The sequence below is a fragment of the Aethina tumida genome, chromosome 4 (genome assembly GCF_024364675.1).
Source record: "Aethina tumida isolate Nest 87 chromosome 4, icAetTumi1.1, whole genome shotgun sequence".
Classification (NCBI taxonomy): Eukaryota; Metazoa; Arthropoda; class Insecta; order Coleoptera; family Nitidulidae; genus Aethina; species Aethina tumida.
In genome coordinates this window covers 12,318,727-12,332,962 of record NC_065438.1, presented here as the reverse complement: position 1 = coordinate 12,332,962, position 14,236 = coordinate 12,318,727, and the positions used below count along the sequence as shown (strand labels likewise).

The 14,236-nt window shown below is 25.2% G+C and overlaps 1 protein-coding gene across 2 annotated transcripts in view; it reads left to right on the top strand.

The window, feature by feature from the left end:
- The window catches only part of LOC109606826 (zinc finger protein 83-like), a 60,965-nt gene that overhangs the window by 10,386 nt on the left and 36,343 nt on the right, over positions 1 to 14,236 (top strand). The window lies entirely within an intron of this gene.

Here is a 14,236-nt window from a genome sequence, read left to right as displayed (position 1 = left end):
GATTAATCATTTTCTGAAATTTGTCACAGATATGAACTATCCTGTAGTTTTTTATCAATTCTTTAACATCTTTCTCATTCCACAGTATAAAAAATATTTTTTTGTAATTTTTACTTATGGAGTAAATGGATTATTATTATCTTTTTATACTCTTCTGACTATCAATTGTAAAAAATAATCTTAAAGTAAATTCTCACTGATTTTATTGCCTCCCTTATAAATTAACGATGAATAATTCAGGAAAATGTTCTTCAATTTTCCTCATTCAAGAGTGTAGAAAAATTATTCGTGGAGTAAATGATATACTATGTACTATAAATGTATATATACTTCGTACCGTACCGTTTATTAGTGAATCCCAACTGGATTGTGTTCGAAACAAATAAAATTCCTAAGGTATTTATAACATAAACACTATTTTTTATAGATTTTTTAACTAATAGATTTAATGATTAATACAGATCTACAATTACAGTCGGAATACACCTGCAAATTGGATATCTTTAATAATAGTTCATGAACCATATGTACACAATCAATTTATCTCCAGAAGATTTGATAAATTGTATGCCATTAATAAAGTACATTCATAATGTTAGAGGCATTAATAATATATGTTAGTAATGCCATTTTCTGTTTACAATCAAAAAAGATATTTATTAATATACATGTTGATAATAGTAGTGAAAAAATTGTTTGTTACGTATAAATACATAATTAGTAGATGTTAAGATCTTAAATATTCCATTAATAGATTTAAAAAAACTAATTAGAAAACCATTTAGGTACAAACTCCATTATATTTATCTTCCCTACTGACATTTTATAACTGTACCATACATTTGGAAACAAATTAGTGATATCATTTAGGTGTGCTACAATTAATTAATAATAATGATTTTCTTCGTCCCATATATTTTAGAATTTAGGCGACATAAAATATAATCGTAGATGGAAACATAACGAAGTTGTTGTGGTTTTCGAACGTGTTTGCGGCATAACTTTTGCATTAAAAAATAACAAACGACCACTTGCAACTAATGCACTCATTATTTTGTTCTCGCATTGGCAAATCTCGCGGACTTTCGCCTTAAAATCGGACGGTGTTCGAACCGCGAAAGCCGCAGTTTAAGAGATTTCGCAAAAAATAAAAAATTCGACTATATGGAAACTGCTTTAGGTAACTGGCTTTTCTGTTGTCGCACAACGTGCTGTGTTATAGGCGATACAATGAGCTAAATAAACACAACGACAAAATAGAACACACTATAAAGGGACAATAAAGAACGTACGGCAAACAATATTGAGAGAATTCCGCCTTTCAGAAGTGCACAATTAGTTTTATTTATTGAGCACTTTGCACGCCTATTAAAGTCCGGCAAATATGTGCTTTGCAGACCTGTTTTTTCGGTTTGCACACGGATCGGAGATGTTTGCGAAGTCAATAATGATGATCTTCCGACTCAATTCGGAGCAAATATTTTACGACCGATTTAAATACACATGCTAATGGTTTGTTAATATTGTATTGATCGATTATGTATTGGTTTGTATAAAATTAATATCTGTTTTAAACTTCCTTGTGTAATTCTTAAATACACACTGTGGCCCATTTAAAGATATAGTTTTAAGGAAAATTTATGAATATTCATTGAAAATGAAAAAAATACAAAGCTATTAGAAAAATAATTGTATATAACAAAATTTTATCATTTTTAAAGTTAAGTTTATTTACACTAATATAGAATATTTCCACCATGAGCGTTAATGACCTTTTGACAACATCGCTTCATACTTAAAATTAATGTTCTTATTTGTGTGGCTCATATATTTTCAATTGGATTTAAGTCCGGACTTCTAGTTGGTCAATTCATCAGCGGAATATTTACCTCATCAAGGAAGTCTCTAACACTTATCACAGTGTGAGGCATTGTCATGAGGTTCTAGGATTTCCCTTATATGCCTATCAGCTGTTAAACTTCTACCAGCAATGACAACCCGTTCTGTATGTGCCTCCAAACTAGTGCCTCCACAATCCATTGCGGCTCCTCCACCAAAAGTAAGAGTTTCAGCTATATTACATTGAGTGTAATGTTCCCCTGGTCGTCTATATGCTCATCTACGATGAACATCGCTATTTAAAGGAAACCTATACTTATCACTAAACCATATATGGCTCCACTCAGCTTCTCCACAATGAAGATACTCTCGAGTGAAATTCAGTCGATCCCTACGATGTGTTGCATTCAATAAGAGACCTGTTACAGCACGGTACTAGAAACAAAAACTTTCTTCACAATAAGTTAGAAAACCAAAAACAAGTTATAATTGAAAATTTCAAATAAATAAATACATTTTTCCACTCAGTATTAAATTCGAATGGTTAAGTTAGGTGAATCACTCCGTTGTTGTTCATTTTCAGCTCCTAAATTAGAAGGAAAGTAATCTAGATTCTCACGTAGAAGTACATGTGGTTCTAATGTATAAATTCTTATTAATTTTTAAAAAATTATCATCTATATTGTTTCCACAATGATCATTAACAGACATCAAAGTGGTCTATAACAATTCTCACAGTGTAGAAACTCCGTTGTTGTTCATTTTTATCTCCTAAATTAGAAGGAAAATAATCTAAGTAGATTCTCATGTAGAAAGACATGAATTTTTAAGGGCACTTTGACACCTAAATCACAACAGTTCTAAATATACATAATCATATCAATTTTTAAAAATTAAAAAGCCTTTAACTGCGTTTTTTTTAATTTTTTCTCAAATTTCATATATTTCTATATCAGCTTAAGGATTTGAGAATATCTAAATAAATGCTGTTTAACATTTTAGATGATCAGTTTTGGAACAACGAAGGAAATATGTTGAAATGCAGGGTTGCTAACATTTAAAGTCTTCAGTTTTTTTAGAATAAAATTTATTCTGGAGGAAAATAAAGTAAATGGTAATAAATGGAGTAAATGGTAATAAATGGATTATTATTAACTTTTTTATACTCTTCTGACTACAAATTGTAAAAAATTAAGCTCAAAATAGATTCTGAATGATTTTATTACTTCCTAAAATTGAGGAAAATGGTCTTCTAAAGAAATTATAGATGTGATAAATTAAAAAAATATATTTATTACATATTACACATTATTTTTTATGGATATTTATTTTTTATATTACTTTAACTTCAGTGATTAATCATTTTATGAAATTTGTCACACATATTATTAATTACCGTGTAGTTTCTTATCAATTCTTTAACATGCTCTTCATTCCAAAATGTAGAAAATGTTCTTTTGTTTTTTTCTTATGACTACCAATTGTAAAAAATTAAACTTAAAGTAAATTCCCACTGATTTTATTACCTCCCTTGTAAATCAATGATGGAAAATTAAGGAAAATGGTCTTCAGTGCCTTCTAAAGAAATTATAGATGTGATAAATTAAAAAAATATATTTAATACAGAACGATATTATTTTTTTATGGATATTTATCATTTCTATTACTTTAACTCCGATGACTAATCATTTTCTAAAATTTAAATAAAGCTAAAAATAAACTCCGTTGTTCATTTTTAGCTCCTAAATTAGAAGGAAAATAATCTAAGTAGATTCTCATGTAGAAGGACATGAATTTTTAAGGGCACTTTGACACCTAAATCACAGCAGTTCTAAATATATAGAATCTCATCAATTTTTAAAAATTAAACAACTTTTAACTGCATTTTTTTTTAATTTTTTCTTAAATTTCATATATTTCTACGTCAGCTTAAGGATTTGAAAATATCCAAATATTGGGTTGGCAACTAAGTAATTGCGGATTTTTTTTAGAAAATCAAAGACAATTTTTTCATGGAACTAAATAATTTTACTCTGTAATGTATTGCCCATTTTGATCAATGACCTTTTGCCATCTTTTAGGCAGCATCATAATCCCACGTTCATAAAACTTCTGGTTTTTATTAGCAAAAAACTGAATCAGGTACGATTTGACATCATCATCGTTATTGAAATTTTTACCATTCAAGGAGTTTTGTAAAGATCGAAACAAAAAGTAATCAGATGGTGCAAGGTCAGGACTGTATGGTGGATGTGGCAAAACATCCCAACTCCAATAATTTTTGCTGAGTGACCAAAGATGTGTGTGGCCTTGCACTGTCATGATGGAATACAACACATATTCGATTTGTCAATTCGGGCCGCTTTTCTTCAACTGCATTGTTTAATTTCATTAGTTGTTCAATGTAGACAACAGAATTGATCGTTCGGTTGGGTGGTAAGAGTTTAAAGTAGACAATTCCTTTATAATCCCACCAAACTGACAACAAAACCTTCTTTCGATGAATACCAGCTTTTGATGTTGTTTGAGCTGGTTCACCTGGCCTGCTCCACGGTCTTTTCCGCTTGATATTGTTGTAAACAACCCATTTTTCATCGCCAGTTATCAGTCGTTTTAAAAATGGATCATTTTCATTACGTTTCTTTAGCAAATCGTTTCTTTCAGTTCGTGAGGAACCCATGTATCGAGTTTTTGAACATAGCCAAGCTGTTTTAAGTGATTTTCAATGCATGTATGTGATACCTGAAGCTTCTCTGCAATCTCACGTGTTGTACTGTGACGATCCGAATCGATTATTGCTTTGATTAGGTCGTCATCAACTTCAACTGGACGATCAGAGCGTTTTTCATCTTTGCGTGAAAAATCACCAGAACGAAATTTGGCAAACCAATTTTGAAACTGCCGTTTTTTTAAGGCTTCGTCGCCATAAACAGCACATAACTTTTTGTAAGCTTGCGATGCGTTTTTCCCTATGCGGAAATAAAAAAGCAAAATATGACGAAAATGTTCCTTTTGATCTTCCATTTTTCAACGAACGCCAAACGAAAACTACGCAACCGATCAAAAAACTTTTTTTACTGATTGATAGCTGAATGTCCAACTATCAAATAACAAAATGTGTTTTACATTTGGACAACGCCAGCAAACCTAAAAATTCAACTGAAGCCATCAATGAGTGAAATCCGCAATGACTTACTTGCCAACCCAATAAATGCTGTTTAATATTTTAGATGGTCAGTTTTGGAACAACGATGGAAATATGTTGAAATGTAGAGTTACATTTAAAGTCAGTTTTTTAGAATAAAATTTATTCTGGAGGGAATTTAATGTAACTATTACATGCTTGGATAAAAGCTGGATTATTAACATTCATGAACTTTTTTTTTACTGGTCAAATTGCATGTTTTAATATTCTGATCTTGCTTATAGTGATAGTAATCTCAAAGAGGTAGCAAACTTTAGTTAACCTACATTATGAATAAGTAAATTCCATATTGCACGAATATTAAATAAAAATAATTTGTATAAAAATATTTTTGATTTAATTTAGTTTCAGTTACAGCACAACATAAGAAAAATGTTAGACTGTGCTTCAATACAAGACGGAATTTTTAATATTTTTTATAACAAATTCTTCTAATAATAGTTAGATTCTGAAATAAGAGGAAAGTAACTTAGATAACAATGCAAGAAATGCATTTTTAATGACATATTAACATCTACATCATAGTAGATTTGGGCGTACTAAGTTTTTTAGAAATTATACGTAAGTATCAACTCTATTGTTTCCGAAAAAAAGCTTAAATCACAATAAATATTGTGCTAAATTTTTATTTAATCCTGCCTCATATTTCTAAATCAGTTTAGGGATTTGTGTGTAATTAGACCGAGATTTACATGAAGATATTTTGACATAATTCTTATTGTTTCGATGAGAAATGGAAATATTTTGTTATTACTTTAATTGAACGTATAAAATATTCTGATCGTGTTCATTGAGAGACAGACAGAGAGAGAGAGAGTAATCTCAGCGATGCGTTTCTTCGTAAAAACTAATGTTATTAATATTTATCATAATAAATGTCACGTGATTAAAGCATAATTGGATTTAGTTGCTGCTCAACGGATTATGCGCTTTAAACACACAGGATAAACGATAAATTTGACTGCATTTATAGCTTCTATTGAGTTCCTCTCTAATTTATTACTGTATTTGAAATTCAGCAATCATAAAGTCATAATAATAAAACCGAGTTTTCTCCGAGTGTCAATATCTGAATATCGTTCCATTGCGAATTGTGTGTAAATGCACTTGTAATTGCACGATAATTTCTATTATTTCGTAAGATCAATTTGTAATTTCATTTTCACCGCAACACTCAATTGATGGCGTGATGTGGTACATGAACGAAACGAGATTAACGAACGACAATTTAGGTTGCGATTTGTTTATTGATCGTTTACCAAATAAATTTCTCGTCGGAGAATTTCTGTTACTTGTGTGTGAGAAATTGCACTATATTTATATTTACGGGAATGGAGACGGCGATAACTCACGACCGAACGCTTTGGGGCACTCATTTTGTATGTTTAAATGTTGCTTTATCACCATCGTTAATAATAAATGAATGAACACATTTTAAGTTTCATGTGCAAGTCATTTTTGGTTTGGACAGCCACTTTTTCAAACGTCTAAAAACTACTTCCAAATATGTTACTAATTATTTTGTATAAGTACAGACTAACTTCGATAACTCGAACCATAACCAGGGAAAAATTCGAACTATCAAATGTACTACATAATAAGAGTTTTCTTTGAACTATCATCTATTTTATATATATTTTTTACTTTACTTTACTAGAAGATTTAACACCATTGATTTAACATAAAAATTATTTTTTTTTTATAATTTACCACTGAAAGAGAAGAATATTTGCCTTATTTTATGTCACAATCTTCTTATTGTATCTCTTAAAATAATGTGATGGTAACATGTTAAACACTGAAAACTCTAAAATTTCAATTTGGCAGAACAGAAGTCAATACATGTAGCTTCAAAATAAAGAGTTTTCTGTCAACTATCATCTATTTCATATATTTTTTTACTTTAACTGTCAGATATAACAATATAACTATTTATCAGTGTCAAATATAGGCACTAAAATACCTAACACCATTGATTTAACATAAAAATTAGTTTTTTTCTAATTTACCACTTAAAGGTACATTTAAGACAAATGATTATTTATCTAGAGAATATTTGCCTTATTTTTTGTCACAATCTTCTTATTGTATCTCTTAAAATAATGTGATGGCAACATGTTAAACATTGAAAACTCTAAAATTTCAATTTGGCAGAACAGAAGTCAATACATGTAGCTTCAAAATAAAGAGTTTTCTTTCAACTATCATCTATTTCATATATTTTTTTATTTTAACCGTCAGATATATTAATATAGCCATTTTTAAGTGTCACCATTGATTTGACATAAAAATTATTTTTTTTCTAATTTACCACTAAAAGGCACATTTAATACAAATTATTATTTATCTAGAGAATATTTGCCATATTTTTTATTATAATCTTTTTACAGTATCTCTTAAAATATAGTGATGTTGAGCACTTTATAACTACAATTTAGCTGAACAAAAGTTAATATATTTAGCATAAAAATAAAGAGTTTTTTTTATCTCTTATTCATCTTTTATATCATTTATATTTATTGCTTTTATATATGTTAATACGACCACTCTATAAATATTGTGACATTAATATTTTACTGTCTTTGCTTTGTCTTCTCAAATAATGTAAGCCATTCGAAGTTACGACTTAAATGCGGTCATCAAAATCCATCAAACGGTCCCGTTTTTAACCGGGATTCTGTTCAAAAATTTAACTTATCCATTTTATATTTAGTTATCAAAATTTAGAGATACCAAAGTTCAATTAAACTTCATTTTTCAAATCAAATCAATAGAACTACTTAAAATTAATATTCATATTTTAACCATGAAAATCATTTAAATCTATAAACAAAAACTAAATGACACAATTAAATTAATTAGTGTTTTTTTCTTTAAATAATTACTGCGTATATCAAATTGAAATAATGTTATGTGATTTTATTGTTTGTTAGCCAAAAAACTCTAAATCACTCTTAATGAACTAAATCATTGATCGTCATGATAATTTTACACTTGTTCCATTGTCAGAGTTGTGAATACCACTTAATTATTCATAATTTTCGGGCAATCATTCATTTGAAATATTAATTATCGTATTATAGAGGAAACTCATTGTATAGATAGTATTATTTATCCTATTCATTGTGGAACAAAGTAGAAAATATAAGATTCAATAAACTAAATCCCATTTCTATGGCGTAATGTAAATTAAATTATTTTTTATGAGGACCTTTTATTAATTAACTCATATTTGTGTCTACATGTCGGATTAATTTTGTTTGTCATGGCTGGTTTATGTTTGTTAATGGTGTTTAGAAACATACAATCATTAGGTCAGGTTTTATTTCTTAAGTAAAAATTAATTTTAAATTAATCATTCAGGACAAAAATTAATTTAATTTTACGATAAAGGAAAAAATAAATTAAAATTGGAAATAAATTTATAATTTTCCAAATGACCTAATTCCCTCACCTGTTTAGAAACTTTGTGCAACACATAATAGTTGTACTAAACAAGATAATATTGCTAAAATAATTTTAGTAAATACTGTCTATTGTTTAAAGTCATAAATAAACAAAATTTAATACCTAAAATGGCCTAGTTAAACTCTGAATCGTTCGCCAACGCATGAAAACAAACGTCGACATTATTTAAACAATGTCGTTTCGGCGTTCGGGTTGAGATTCTCCACGAATGCGGTATAACAAGTTCACATTTTATTTAAACAATGTCAGTGTGTTAACTGTTATTATTCCTGTTTCGAAAACAATGTGTATTGTTGACGAGTGACTGAACTGACAAACTAACGTATACCTTCTACAAGTAGATTATGCAAAAATAATAAATTATTTATTTATTTAATTCGTTTCAATTAGAAATTATCATTTCGTGTTGACATAAAAAGTTCCTCTGCGTCGGAGACAATTCGTTGACACGGTGCTCCGGCCAAGAAGGTCTCGCTTGTGGGCGTACAGAACGAAAAAAAAACACACAAAAGACAAAACGTTTCAGACCGCAACGTCGGACGCATTAAATGCAGACTCTCGCGTCGCTCATTCATGGCAGTTGGCCGGTACGAGTTTCAATTATTACGGAACATGTTTCCTGGAAGTCACCACACACACCACCATCGTCAGTCACATTCAGCTGAGGAAATCGTAAAACAATCGGTGTTGCAGCCAGTTTTCAGCTGTGAAATCGATTACCGCGGGTTCATTGTTTAATTGATTTCGTAAGGAATCGTAAAAATTGTTTGAAAGTACAAAACGACCGGTTAACGGTCTAAAGTGATGCATCTAAGAGTGAATCAAAAGAATTTGAAGCATGTGAAGGTGGTTCCTTTCATTCAAATTGAAACTAAATCAGGTTGGAGATGGGAAAGAAGATACCACAAATCCTTATTCACAACAACGTGTTGGTTACTTAAATTCGTTTGATTAAAAGTACAGTAAACACTTCATTGACAATAATCAATTTTTAACCGACCGTTTAATTGTGGTGCACTTATAATAAAACCATTATAAATGTCATTCATTGTTATAACGTTTTTTATGCAGCAAAATTAATCTCGTAAAATCAATTAATGTAGCTAAAGAATATTAAAAAACTAAATCAAGTTGGAAAGAAGAGACCACAACTCTTTATCCACATCAAAATTGTTAATTTAAGTTCATAAAACTTAATATTAATAAACACAAAATATTTTTTTTTTTAAATTATTTATTTTAAGAAATTAAAAATAACCATATAAATTAAAATATAAATAAATTATTATCTAATTTTTAAATATGAAAACAACTAATTAGATTTAAAAAAGTTAAAATTGTTTTAAATTTATAAAATATAAAATATTTTAAAAATTAAAAATAACTAATTAAATTAAAAAAGTATATAAATATAAAATTAATTATATTTAAAATATTAAGTTTGAAAAATTAAAAATAATCAATTAATTAAAAAAAAATAAATTGTCATATTCAATATGTCAAATTTAAAATTATAAGTTTAAAAAATTAAAAACAACCATTTAAATTAAAATTTAAAATAAATTATTTTACTTTAAAATTTATAAAAAGATAAAACTGTTTATTTAATTTTAAAATTTAAAACTTTAAAAATTAAAAATAAAAATAGTTTAAAAATAACTTTTAATTAAATTAAATATTTAAAGTTTTAAAAAATAATAAATTATTGATATATTGAAAAAAAAAAATATTAAGCTTAAAAAATTAAAAATTACCAATTAAAATTTAGAAATTAAAATTAAATATTTAAATTACTCTTAAATTTAGAAATTTAAAATATGAAACTAAATAAATATAAAAATAATTATTTTATATTCATAAAAATAAAACAATCGATTGAATTAAAAAATAAAGTTATATTATCTTAAATTTATATAAATTAACATTATATTAAGTTTAAAAATATTTAAAATTTAAAATATTTTGTTTAAAAAAGTTAAAAAGACGTTAATTATAGATAAAATATATTAAAAAAAAATTAAATAATTAATTTAAATTTATAAATTAACAAATTAAATTAAAATAAAACAGTAAAATTATTTTAAATTTATAAAATTAAAAACAACCAATTAAATTAAATATATATATATATATATATATATATATATATATATATATATATATATATATATATATATTTTATTATGTTTTATAAAAATAGAGTAAATATAAAAATTATATAAATTTATTTTTAAATTTAAAAAATTAAAATAAAACAACAAAATAAATAAATAAAATTGTTGTTTTAAATTTTTAAGATTTATAAAATATTAAACTAAAATTAAAAAACTGAGGAATTAATTTTAAAAATAAAATTAAAATTAAATTAAATTTAAAATATTAAGCTTATAAAATTAAAGATAAATAATTAAATTAAAAAAAATTATATTGCATAAATTCATTTTTAAATTTATAAAATTAAAAAAAATAAAAAATATTATTTTAAATTTATATTTTTTTAAAATAAATTTTAAACAATTAAATTATTAAGTACAAAAATATAGTTAAAAAATAAATAAATATAATTGAATATATAATTTATAAATTTAAAATATAAAGCTTAAAAATTAAAGACAAGCAATGAAATTAAAAAAAGTAAATTAATAATAAAATTGTTAATTTAAATTTATAGAATTTAATTTATTAAGTTTAAAAAATTAACATATACATTAAATTTATAAAAAATAAAAATAATATTTATTTTTAAAATTTAATACAAATCAATTAAATAAAAAAAATCGGCTGCTTAAATTAAGTTAATAAAAAATACAGTAAACACTTCAATGACAATAATCAATTTTTAACCGACCATTTAATTGCGGTGTATTTATAATAAAACTTTTATAAAAAATGACTTTATAAATGCCATTCATTGTTGTAAGGTTTTTTAGGTGCTTCAAAGTTAATCTCCAGATGTCTTGGCAAAAACAATTAATGTAGCCAAACAACATTCAAAATTTAACATAACACAAATCGGTGATGATTTAACGAAAGTTTGTAGCACAGTTGAAATATCCTTGCATTTTTTTATAGACAGACGAGTTTTGTTTTAGCTTAGTAACGGTAAAAATTTTGACAGAACTTGATACCAAATCTATGGAATTTATTCTATCGTTACGATGCATAAATTAAATTAACTTTTTTATTTAATTAACAATTAACCAGTAAAAAAGTCACTTTTTAACATTTATAGATTAATCAAATTGTAAAAGCTTTTGCCCTCCGTGCAAATGAATTTTACAGCTTATTACGTCAGTACTGTAACTGTAAAATATGAAAATAAATTTTGGTTCACAATCTTAACTATTGGTAATTAATCATCGGTTGCTGTGTGCAAATTATCGATTTTCACAGAAGATAACAGCTAAGAAAAAGCCGACGGGTTACATTAAGTAATACATATTTAAGATTTATTGATAAACCATAAAAAAACTTAATAGCTGAACAAACTGACTGTTAAGGACGTAAAACTACCATTTAATAATAGAAAAAACCGTAAACGTGAATGGTCATACAATTTTTGGGGAGTGGTAGATAAAAAACACTAAAATTAGATTGGGCTCATTGAATTAAATTATGTTCGGCCAATGTTCAAAGGACCATTAAGTTACAAGCCAGAGTCACGAACTGCAACAACCACCATTCAAGTTGTATCCAATTTTTCATCTTGTCTTGAGTTTTTGTACAAAGATAACTGATCTTTTGCCAAAACACACAAAAATGTGCAGTGACAAGGCACGAAACAAATAAAATAATGCTGAACTTAATTAGCTAACCGTCTCGCAAAACTCTAAAACAAACTAACTGCAACTGGATTAAATTATTCGTAAAAAAAGAACGAGTTCAAACCCAATCTCGGTAGTCAAATGCAACAAAAAAAAACTTCATGAATTATTAAAACTTTCAAAAGACAACGGTACATGATTTCGACTGTATTTTAGCACGGTAATAATAATATCCTTTCTAAAATGGATCGAAACGTGCGATTTTTTACACAGGCGGCCACTCGGGCAACAGATTCTTTTAAAAATTTCCGATGTCAAAACGTTGAATCAGAACAGGTGGGATGTGTTTTATTGTTCAAAAAACAATTTAGGTCCCGTGACAAATTGATTTTGTACTGTTTTGAAGGTGGGAGGAATTTTATTTATATAAATTTAATCGGTTAATGAACTGTTTAAATGTATTATATGATGCAACATAATGCCGTTGTAGATCATTAAAAATGTTTTGTTAATATATAATTCAGTCGTAAATTAACAAAACTAATGTAGTTTACACATACTGTGATGAATTGATTTTTATTGGTTCTTTTCTCCAATTCATTGCTTAACATTGTATATTTAACAAAATTGTTCTTGATTGACTTCTCTCAGTCTTTTTATTTCCCAACATTTTTTTTATTATTGAAATAAATTATTAATATAACTTTTTAAAAGTCTTGTTTTATCATAAATATAAGACAATGTCTCCATCTCATAAAGATTTTTGTGAAAGAGCTTTTTTTTATTTGAGTTAACTTCTATATTTAAGCACATTTTGATTCTTATTTATTAATATTATATATCCTTTGTATGATAAATAATATATTTAAGATTTATAATGTAAGTACGATAAATTAAATTAAAAAAAAATATTATCTTAAATGTATAAAATTTAAAATATTAAGCTTAAAGAATTAATCATAAATTATAATTTTAAATTATTATTAAAAAATTAAAAATATACAATTAAATTAAAAATAATCAATATTACAAAAATTGAATCAATTAACAATTCAAATTATTATTTTAAATTTAAAAAGCTTTTTTAATTAGTGTTAAATTTTATATTTAAGTAAATTTTTATTTTATTATTTTTTTATATTATTTATACTATATTTACTTGATGTGATAAATAATAAATTATTACCTTAAACTTATAAAATTCATTTTAAATATTGAACTTAATATATACAAAATAATAAAATAAATTAAAAAAGTTTAAAATTATTATTTTAAATTTATTAAATAAATAAGACAAATTAAATTAAAATATAAATATATTATTTTAAATTTATAAAATTTAAAATTTTAAGCTTAAAAAATTAAAAATAAATAATTAAATTTAATCAAATTAAAATTGTAAATTTGTATTATTAAAAAAATTATAAATTTTAATTTTAAATTATTAGTTATTATAAAAAAAATTAAAACATATAATTAAATTAAAAAATTAAAAATAAATAATTTTACAAAAATTAGAATTATTATTAATTAACAATTCAAATTATTATCTTAAAATTAAAAAGCTTTTTTAATTTGTGTTAAATTTTATATTTAAGCAAATTTTTAATATTATTATTATTATTATTATGATATTATTTATACTATATATTTTTTATATGATAAATAATAAATTATTATCTTAAATTTATAAAATTTAAAATATTAACCTCAGCATATAAAAAATAAATTAAATTAAAAACGATTATAATCGTTATTTTAGATTTATAAAATAAATGCGACAAAATAAATTAAACAAAAAATTATCTCAAATTTATAAAATTTAAAATAATATGCCTAAAAAATTAAAAATAAACAAATTTAAAAATTAAAAATAAGTAATTTTACAAAAATTAGGATGATTATTAAATAAAGATTCAAATTATTATCTTAAACTTAAAAAACTAATTAGTGTTACATT